General features: G+C 37.6%; 1 long non-coding RNA gene across 1 annotated transcript; it reads right to left on the bottom strand.

Annotated features, from left to right (window-relative positions):
- Window positions 1-913: 913 nt before the first annotated feature.
- On the bottom strand, window positions 914-1526 carry LOC127555741 (uncharacterized). The gene is made up of 2 exons (XR_007952274.1): window positions 1468-1526; window positions 914-1324 (listed from the first exon to the last, which is right to left on the bottom strand). It is a non-coding gene; the product is annotated as an uncharacterized LOC127555741 (long non-coding RNA).
- Between the last annotated feature and the right edge of the window lie 8982 nt (window positions 1527-10508).

Here is a 10508-nt window from a genome sequence, read left to right as displayed (position 1 = left end):
TAGCATGAGAAAAATAGGTCTTTGACCCAGGGTGCTGCTCTCTACTGAGGGTGTGAAGCTCCCTAGTACTTCTGTTTGGAGGCTATCAGGGTTAGGCCTGCCTTACCCATACTCCCCCTCCCCTTCAGTCTATGAGATAATGGGTTGATTTTTTTATTTTTGTTTTTTTGGCACCCTCCCTTCTTTCCTCCTTTATGGTCAGCCTTGATGTGTGTCCTGGTGTGCTAGAAAGATTAGTGGAGCAGAAGGAGACATACATCTTCAGACAAGGCCATGGGTTGATTTGTTTTGCTAGACTATAATTATTTATTTGGGAGGGGGGTGGACAATGATAGAGAAGCAAAAGAAAAAGGAAGGAAGGAAGGAAGGAAGGAAGGAAGAAAGAAAGAAAGAAAGAAAGAAAAAAGAAAGAAAGAAAGAAAGAAAGAAAGAAAGAAAGAAAGAAAAAAGAAAGAAAGAAAGAAAGAAAGAAAGAAAGAAAGAAAGAAAGAGAAAAGGAAAACCATCCCTGGAGGGAGAGGAGGAAAGGTGGGAGGAAGAAAGGAAGGGGGAAGTAAGGGAGGAAGAAAAATTAGGAAAAAGCTTTAAAAACAAGACAAAGAAAAATAAAGAGTTCCCAAGAGCATACAAACATAGCCCTAGCCCCAACCTCAGCCTCAGCTCTAATCTCAGCTCCTGCCTTTTGTTACTATTTTGTTAAATATAACATACTTTTAAAAAACAAAATTTAAAAAAGGAGGAGGAGGAAGAAGAAGGAGGAGGAGGAGAAGGAGGAGAAGGAGAAGAATGTGGCAGCAGAATGTCAGAGTTGGGAGGGATCTTTAACTTTATTTTAAATTAAAAATGCATTATTAACATCATCATTTTCTAAAGTTTAGAACATCAATAAAACAACTAAAGCCATGATTTGTAGTATTTGCCAGTTTTTGAGATACAAATATTCCCAATACACTTTAATTGGCTCTAGGAAGCAGGGTCAAACTGACCCCAGCACACCCTTGACAGAGACCACCATAGATAGGTTTCCCTTTGGCTAAGTGAACAGCATCTCAGAACCATCAAGGCGTTTTTCCTCCTTCAGGGAGAAAATAGCTGACATTGCTTTGGAGAATTACATTCTATAAAGCGCTTCCCTTGAAACAACCCTACGAGGAAATGTAGGTGTTCTTTTTACTGCTGGAGAAACAGAAGTTTAAAGAGTCAGTGAGGCTTGCCCAAAGCCAAGATTGTGGCTCCAAGTCCATTGCTCTTCTTCAGAACCTTAGAGCTGAGGGGAATGCTGGAGAACACTTAGCCCAAATCCCTCCTTCCAAAGCTGAGGAAACTGAGGCCCAGAGAAGAGAAACAAAATTACCCAGTGGTAGGATCATGGCTGGACCCTAGGTCTTCTGAGCAAAAATCCAGCACACTCTTCGCTCTACCAGACTGAAGTCCCCTCCTGTCCCCCCCCCTCCCGCCCCCACCTACCCACTCAAGCGTGCCGTGGAGAAGGGATCACATGTCCTTCAGGTCTTGGGTTTCAAGGAGTGAAGGGTGTGGGAGACAGGGTAGAGGCTGAGTCAGAACTTGGTGGTCTGGAACCCAGAATGGGCAGGGAGGGAGAAGGGACCTTAAAGGGTGGAGAGTAGCGCTAGGTGGAAATGACTTGCCCCAAGAGCAGGGACAAAATCAGATGACTGTGGTAACGATTCTGTACAATGTCTGCATTTTTATAGGAGGCTATTGTTTGGTTGTTTTTCAATCATGATTTGGGATTTTTTAGGCAAAATTACTGCAGTGGTTTGCTATTTCCTTCTCCAGCTCAATTTACAGTTGAGGAAACTGAGGCAGATGAGGTGATTTGCCCAGGAAGTGCTTGAGGTCAAATTTGTCTTCATGAAGATGTCTTCCTGATTCCAGTTCTCTTATTGCTCTGTCCCCTAGCTGCCTTTTTTATAGGAAGATTTATCTTTATTATTACTTAAGCCGTCATACACTGGACCTGGACTCTTAACAATGCTGTCTTTTTTTTTTATTAAAGCTTTTTAATTTTCAAAACATATACATGGATAATTCTTCGACATTAACCCTTGCAAAATCTTGTGTTTCAATTCCCCTCCTCTTCTCCCTCCCTCTCCCCTAGATGGGAAGTAATCCAATAGATGATAAACATGGTAAAAATATATGTTAAATCCAATATATGCATACATATTTATACAATTATCTGTGCAGTAATGTCTTAACAGGTCTCTCTGCCTCCATTGCCCTTCTAATTCTTTTATACTGATGGTAGATAATCTATACAAATCTTTATTTACAATTGTTCAGTCACTCCTCTGCTCAAAAATCCTCTATAACTCCTTATCACCTATCCAAAGTTCAAATGGGTCTGCTTCACGCAAAAGACTCCTCACAATATGTTGAATCCCAAACTTTTCAGCCTTTTTAATATTATTCTCTACCGCACATTCTACTGTCTTATCTCTAACCCTTCAAAGGCTAAGTCCCACATCCAGAATGCTTTGCCCTCTCGCCTCACTCTTTTAGTTTTTTTTTGGTATTTGGTAGCCAAAACCTGTTTTGGTTTTTAATATAATTAATTGTTTACTGTTTTCTTAATGCTGAATCATCCTTGTACCCCTGGTGTAAAACTTACTTGGTCATAATGATTTATTGGATGAATCACCAGAGTTTGAAAGGATTTTGCTTAAAATTTTTGATTCAATGTTGAGGATAATGTTTTTTTCTGTTTTATCTTTTTTTGGTTTATGTATCAGAATTATATTTGCCTTTTAAAAGGGTTCTGGTAGAATGTTTTCCCTCTTTAATTTTTTTACAACTAAATCTATTTCCTTTTCTGAGATTGACTTATTTAAGATCTTTATCTGGTCTCCTAATGGTTTGTGTATTTTATAGTTTTGAAGTTATGTCTCTCTTTCTTTTGTGTTCTCAGTTTTGTTAGCATGTAACTAAACATAATATGCTCTGATTATTCCTTTTCATGTAGTTTTGTTGTGATTTCACCTTGCTCATCGAATATTTGATTGACTTGATTTTCTGTTCTCTTCTTTTTAATCAGGTTAATTAAAGATCTAGCGATATTATTAGTTTTTTCAAAGAACCAGATTTTAGTTTTATTATGTCTATGATTTTTTTGTTTCTAATTCATTTATTTCCCCTCTTTTGTCTCTTGTTCACACTCAGCTCTCTTCCCTTCACTTCTGAACCTATTTATTGTTTCATCCTTCACTTTGGAGGTTTGCTTGTTCCTTTTATTTTCCTGCTTTTATTTGTTTATATAATTATTTCCCCTAATCTTTTCCCTCTTATTTAAGTAAATCCCCCCTTTCAACTAGTACTACTCGTCAGTTTTTAAAATTTCATTTTTTCTACTCCTTTCAAAAGCAATTTCTTTCATTCTCTTCATTATTTATTCTCTCTGTCTACTGTATATTCCCATTCTCTGATTCATGACTCTTATAATTATTTGTTCTCTCTCCTTTTTCTGAATACCTTGTATAATCACCACTTCCATAGTACTAATTCGATACTCTCCAGTCTAGGTGATTCTGCCATTTCCACATAGAACTCACTATGTAGGTTCTCCTTTTCCATTGTGCCTCATTCCCAGAACAATGCCAATTATTACAAGTGTCAGAGAATGCCCTAGAGTTGGGCCCCATTCTATCATGTCCCTGATTATGCAGTCATCTACTGAGCTATTCTCCCCTCTTATTATCTTTCCTCTCTCTATTTGTCTCTACTTATCTTCCTTAACCTTCCACTCCCCCAGGTGCTGTTACTCCCAGGAACTCCAATTATCATCCCCCTCCCCAAAGTAAGATAAATAGTCTTTTTAAGTATCAAATATCATCAAATATCTCATGTCACACAGTACAAAATCCCCATCTAGCTTCACAGAATATCTCTCTTCACCCATAGCAGTATTTATCAGTGGAACTGCCATCTGCTACAAGGTAAGGTCTCCTTCTTTTCCCCTCCTTTTCATTCCTTCCCTTCCCTCACTTTATACCTTGAGGGTCCTTCTCTTTTTGAGACCACTTTGTCATCATTGTTAGCTCTGTTTGACCATAGCACATCACATATTCTTCTCTATTTTCTTGCTTTCCACCCTACCCTACCCACCCAATGCTTCTATATTGTAATGTAGTCCCACCAAAAGTTTGGGATTAGGGTGTGTCCATAATATCCCATCCTTCTTTGCTGTTTCTTCTAATGGATTTCTACCTTCACTCCATCTTCTTATGTACATTTAGAAAGAAATGTCTTGGTAGTCTTTTTGTTGTCACTCTGTCCCTGTTGCAGATCTTGGCTGCTGTATTTATTCACTCCTGCATTTCTATTGTTTGAAGTATTCAAGAAGCAAATAATCTCTTCAGGTTTGGATATTTTTCTAAAAATGTTTCAAATGACTCTTTAATATTGAACATATATCTTTTCCTTGTATGGCTAAACTAAGATTTGCAGGATAGGTCAACCTAAGCTTCATCCTGACCTCTACTGCTCTTCAAACATAATATTCCACACCCTTCTATATTATTTGGTGGGTACAGAATAATCTTGTATTATTTGAATTTCTTTGCCATTGGATTTGAGGAGTCTTTCTCCTGAATGTTTATAGAATTTGTTGTTTTCTGAATTGAATAGTTAAATTTAATTACTTTGTGTCTTGGAGTTGCAGCCTTGAATTTTTTTTTTCTTTTTTTCTGGAGGTAATTTATGGATTCTTTCATTTGGAATTTCATTTTCTATGTTCAGAAGTTCTGGGCAGTTCTATTATGTCCTTCATTATGGTCCTGTTCTGTTCTTTGGGGAAAGCTAGGACCCTTAGATGATCTCTATGCAACTTGTTTTCTAGATCAGTCTGTTTTGCTTGCTTAATGAGCATATTTTCTTTACATGTTATTGTTTTTTTTTGGTTTGTTTGTTTGTTTGTTTCCCATTCTGCATATTTGCACTGTGAGTCGATTATTCTTTCGTTTGTTTCTTTGGTAAGCCTTGCCATTGCAGATTCTGGTTTTCCATTTTGCCCATAATGTTTTTGTGCGGGACATAAATTCCTATTTATGGAAATGGGAAATGATTCTTATTTTTCTTTTGAACCATCTAGGAACAATGTGTTGTGGTTCCATTCTTCTCAAGTTCCAGTGTTGAATCCCTTTTTTTTTTTTTTTTTTTTTTTTGCTTTGCAGTATTTATTCATAGATGCCTAAACTCATTTACTAAAAATAAAGGCCAGATTTCCTTCTATTTTGTCTGATTTTTTTTATTCATAGGATCATAAGACTAGAGCTGAACCTCACTGGTCATCTAGATTATGATTTCTTAAACTGTAGGTCAGGACCCCATATAGGATCATGTCCCTCAATGTGGCGGTAATAAAATCATAATTTATTATCAACAAATGTTTGCTTTGTATGCGTATTTTATATATCCATATATCTGGGGTCATGTAAAAATTTCTAGGTTAAAAAGAGATGAATGAGTTGGAAAAAATTTAAGAAGCTAGACCAGCTAGAAGGTAGATCAATAACTTCATTTTATAGATGAAGAAACAGACCTAAAATGGTTGTTACTTACCCCAAATCACCCAGATAACAAGTAGCAGAGATAGGATATATCTGTACATGTAATCTTTTCTTCTCCAACTTCTCATGCTCCTTGACCGCATTACACACAGTCCTGAATTATTAGAAATTCATTAGGGCACATAAAATTTTTATGTCCTTTGGCACCTACCAAAGTACTCTTGGACTCAATAGGTCCTTAATAATTGCTGATTTTAAGAGAATAAACTGAAAAAAAAAAAAAACTTCTCTATAACACCTGGCATAATGGAAAGGGCTTTAGATTTGCACTGGCCTCTGGAGAAAGGAGGTTTAATTGGAAGACAAGATTGGGTTTGAATACTGTTTCTACCATTTCTCTTCTCAGGGCCTCCATTTCCTCATGTGTAAGGTTCAGGGGATTGGATTTGATGGCCTCTGAAGCCCTTTCTAGCTCAGATCTATGAATCTTTCCACCTCTATGAGCCTCAGTTTCCTGGTTGCTAATCCCCTTCACCTTACATTTCCTTCTCCAGTTTATTTTACAGATAAGGAAACTGAGGAAAGCAGGATAAAGTAACTTTCCCAGCATCATCCAGCTTATAAGCGTCTGAGGTTGGATTTGAACCCAGGAAGATAAAACCGGCACTGTATCCACTGGACTACCTATAAACTGAGACTTTTGACCATTTAATAAAACTGACTCATTTTACAGATGCAGTGCTAGGAAGTGAAGTGATACCCAAACAGCAGAGTAGGGTTTCTAAAGTAGTTTTCTGATGTTAAATCCAAGGCTCCTTCCAGGCAGACATGTTGTACAGCCTTAGTGAGTAGGAAAGGCAGCCTTTCTTTGGATATAAGAAGGGAAAAGTAGAGGCAGACTATTGATGTTGACAGATCTGAGAAATAGAGGTGGGAGAAGGAGGGCCCTCTGAGTAAAAGGCCATCTGGGCCATCGGCTGACAGCATGGAAGGGAGAGGGGGGCTACAGAGAAAATTGAAGAAAAGATCTAGAACAGATCACAGAGGGAATGAGACAAGGAGTCCACCACAGGAAGAGGGAGACTTTAGGTACAGTTGTAAGCCATGAGTCTGTACTGGTTGAAATCAGTGGAATTTCATTTTCTCCAACCACACCCATCAGCCCTGGGGTAACAGAGAAATCAGTGGGTGAAAATGATCTCAGCAGTATTTATTTCTATGTTAGAAAGCAGCAGAAGGTAGTGGGTTGAGCTCTGGAGGAAAATGGAGGTGATTAGAATAGAAGGTGCTCTTTGAACCATGTAGTCAACCGATCAATCAAACAATAAATGTATATTAAGCACCTACTATGTGCAGGGCACTGTGTTGAGTGCTGAGATACACAATGAGACAAAGATAGACCGGGTCCGTAGAAGCTTACCATCTAATTGGGGCGGGGGAGGAGGGTAGAGGGTAGGGAGATTGTATAAACAAATACATACAAAGCAAATTATGTATAGGAAAAATAGGAGGTGATTAATAGAGGGAAAGAACTAGAATTAAAAGGGATTAGGGAAGGCTTCCAGTAAAAGACAAGATTTTAGTTGGGATTTAAAGGAAACCTGGAAGGTCAGTAATTAGAGAGGAGAAGGAGGATTCCAGACTCACGGGGCAGCCCAAGAAAATTCCTAGAGCTAAGGCATTGAATGTCTTGGTCATGGAACACTATACACACACACACATATATATATATATATATAACCATGTATATTTGTGTATGTACACATGTAGATATACACATATTTATGTGAGTTCACATACCCTTAAAGGGGTATGTGTAGGAATGATAAGAAAGTTGCAAAGCTAGTTAATTCCCTCAGTCCTGGGGACCCGTTTGGGGATTAGAACATTTTAGCTCTGATACTGGATTGAGAATCTTAAGACATGAGTTCAAGTGCCGGCTTTACTATGTGTTATCTTTTGAACCTGGGATAAATCCCTTGCAACCACAATAGCTTGTGATGCTATATTTCCCTTTCGCTTGTAATACTGGATCAAATGATCACACATTTGAAATTAATGATCAGCTTATTACTCTCAAGGCATCCTAGTGCCATCTTCAGTCATCCCGATCAATATCTTGCCATTGGACCCAGATGATTCTAGAGAATAAAGAGAGCTGGTGACTTTGTGCAGTCCTGCCTCAATTAAATCCAATTTAGATGTCATGGTTCTCTTCAAAAACAAAGAACTCCGCTCTCCTTTGATTACTCATGGAGTAGAAGTCGGGTATATATGTTAATAAATGTTTAACAACTGCCTCTGAAGAAAGACATATATGAAGTCCTTTTAAGTTTAATTTTTATTATTCACATTTTTCTCCATCACTTTTCTTCAGCCTAGGTAATCAGGGAGACAATATTGTAAGCCTGGATTTGTCAAGTGTGTGGATTTCTGAGGTATAATTTGCTTACACTGAAAATTTAACGACCGACTCTCCAGAACCTATTGGAGCTGGCTCCAACACGTTCCCTGGGAGGGGTGACTCTGGGTGACAAGGGGCTATACTAGCCAGAAACAAGTTATTCTAGATCCAGACAATAGGAAAGGCTAAGTTGAGATAAAGAAATGGATCATATTCTTATCATCTGAGGTCTAGCTTCATTATAGCCTACTTGCCTGCATACTGATAGTTTTTTTTTTTTTTCCCATTTCACAAGATGGCAACCTTTGGAGGGATCCCACTAATGGATTTCAAGATCTTTGGTTCTCCAAGTCTGATGTACTCTTTGTTGTTCAATATCTAACCAAGCAAGCAATTTACCATTTTTATTAAGTAATTTAATATACATAAACCCCTGTCTCTCCAGCTCAAAAGTAAGACTTGGATACCCCACAGTCTCCTCTTTGATTGGGCAGCATGCATTGGACAGAAGAGAGAATATTATAGAATTGTGAAGTAAAATCATCTCCCTTCCATGTCTAGAGTGTTCAGATCAGTCCCTTAGGAATCAAAAGATAATATTTGTAAAATTATTATTTGTGGATATTATTTGTAAAGACCTCAGCATAATGCCTGGCACATAGTAGGAACTTATTATTCCCTTCCTCTCTCCCTTCTGGTCTGATGAGAAAATGTTGGCAGAGAAGTTGTAGTTCTCCCAGGGGTATCCCATAATAGATGGGTTTATCTCTTTGACCCTCTGCTCCCAGAGGGCTTTCAGAAAGGTCCTTCAGTACTAACTGCACTGGAATTTTAAGACCCAAAGAATCATAGATGAAGCAATATGACAGGATGCTAAGAGAACTGACCTGCCGGTAAAGAAGACTTGGGTTTAAGTTCTAATTGCATTTACTAGTTATAGAGCTGAGGCGAGCCCTTTAAACTCAGTTCCAAATCTCTAAAACCACAAATTACAGACAGCTGCCTAACTAACTGTATGTTGGAGGGAGCTTCCACACTGGAAGGCCTCTATGCTAATGAAATTGCAGGTCTGGATTTAAAAAAATGTCTTATAATAGTATTTAATTTTTTCAAATACACATAAAAATAGTTTAACATTCATTTTTGCAAGATTTTGAGTTCCAAATTTTTTCTCCCTCCCTCCCTTACCTCTTCCCTCTCCAAGACAGCAAGTAATCTGATACAGTTCAAATATGTGCAATTTAAAAAATATACAACAATTTTGTATTCTGAAGAATATAAAATATCGCTGAAAGTGATCTTAGAACACATAATGTCAGACTTGGGAGAGTCTTAGAACACAGAATACCAAATCTGCAGTGGACCTTAGAACATACTGTCAGATCTGGGAGGTATCTTAGAACAGGATTTTAAAAACTTTTTCAAATTGCAACCCCTTTTTGCCCTAGAAATTTTTATATGACTCTGGATATCTAGGTATATAAAATAGATATATAAATTAAACATTTACTGATGATAAGACACAGTTTTGTGACTTCCACATTCAGTTACAAGATCCTAAGTGGAGTTGTGACCCACAATTTAAGAAGATGGGCCTTAGAATATAGAAAACCAGAGTTGTAGAACTTTTAGAACTTAAAATGTCAGAGCAGGAAGGAACCTCAGAACATAGAATGTCAGAGTTAGAAGGGCTTCTTCTTGTGGTCTTAGAGACTGTCTGAATCACTGCCTCATTTTATAGATCAGTAAACTGAGGCAAAAGGATTCAAAGTGGTTTATCCAGGAGTAAGAAGTGAAGCAGGACCCAACTTGGAGGCTGGGGGTGGGGATGGAGGTAAAAGTTGAGAAATGAAGTGAGAAGGGACTCATCCCAGATCCAATTTGCTTTTTCCAACAGTGTTCCAAATAATAGATTCAGTGAAACCAGAACCGTGAAATCACATTAGGGAAACTGGAGATAATTGTCAAGGGGAAAGGATTTAAACTATGTCGAAACTGTTCATGCATGAAAAGGTGAGGACTCCTGAACTCACACTGAAAGTTACAATTGGGAAAGAAAGAAAGAAAGAAAAAAGCCTTAAACCCACAACCAAAATATTTTGTAAGACTTTACTTTTCTTTCTTCCTTCCTTCCTTCCTTCTTTCTTTCTTTCTTTCTTTCTTTCTTTCTTTCTTTCTTTCTTTCTTTCTTTCTTTCTTTCTTTCTTTCTTTCTTTCTTTCTTTCTTTCTTTCTTTTCTTTCTTTCCTTTCTTTCTTTCTTCCTTCCTTCCTTCCTTCCTTCCTTCCTTCCTTCCTTCCTTCCTTCCTTCCTTCCTTCCTTCCTTCCTTCCTTCCTTCCTTCCTTCTTTCCTTTCTTTCTTTCTTTCTTTCTTTTTTCTTTCTTTCTTTCTTTCTTTCTTTCTTTCTTTCTTTCTTTCTTTCTTTCTTTCTTTCTTTCTTTCTTTCTTTCTTTCTTTTTTTCTTTCTGAAGTAAAAGCTACAGGCAGCTTTTCTACTTGTAAGCTAGCCAAGAATAATTTGTGGCAGGAAAGTTTGAGCATTTGTAAAAATAAAATAAATTTTAAAAAAATGGAGA

Source organism: Antechinus flavipes, chromosome 3 (genome assembly GCF_016432865.1).
Source record: "Antechinus flavipes isolate AdamAnt ecotype Samford, QLD, Australia chromosome 3, AdamAnt_v2, whole genome shotgun sequence".
Taxonomy (NCBI): domain Eukaryota; kingdom Metazoa; phylum Chordata; class Mammalia; order Dasyuromorphia; family Dasyuridae; genus Antechinus; species Antechinus flavipes.
The sequence above is the reverse complement of the archived record's forward strand: the minus strand, read 5'-3'. Positions and strand labels throughout refer to the sequence as shown.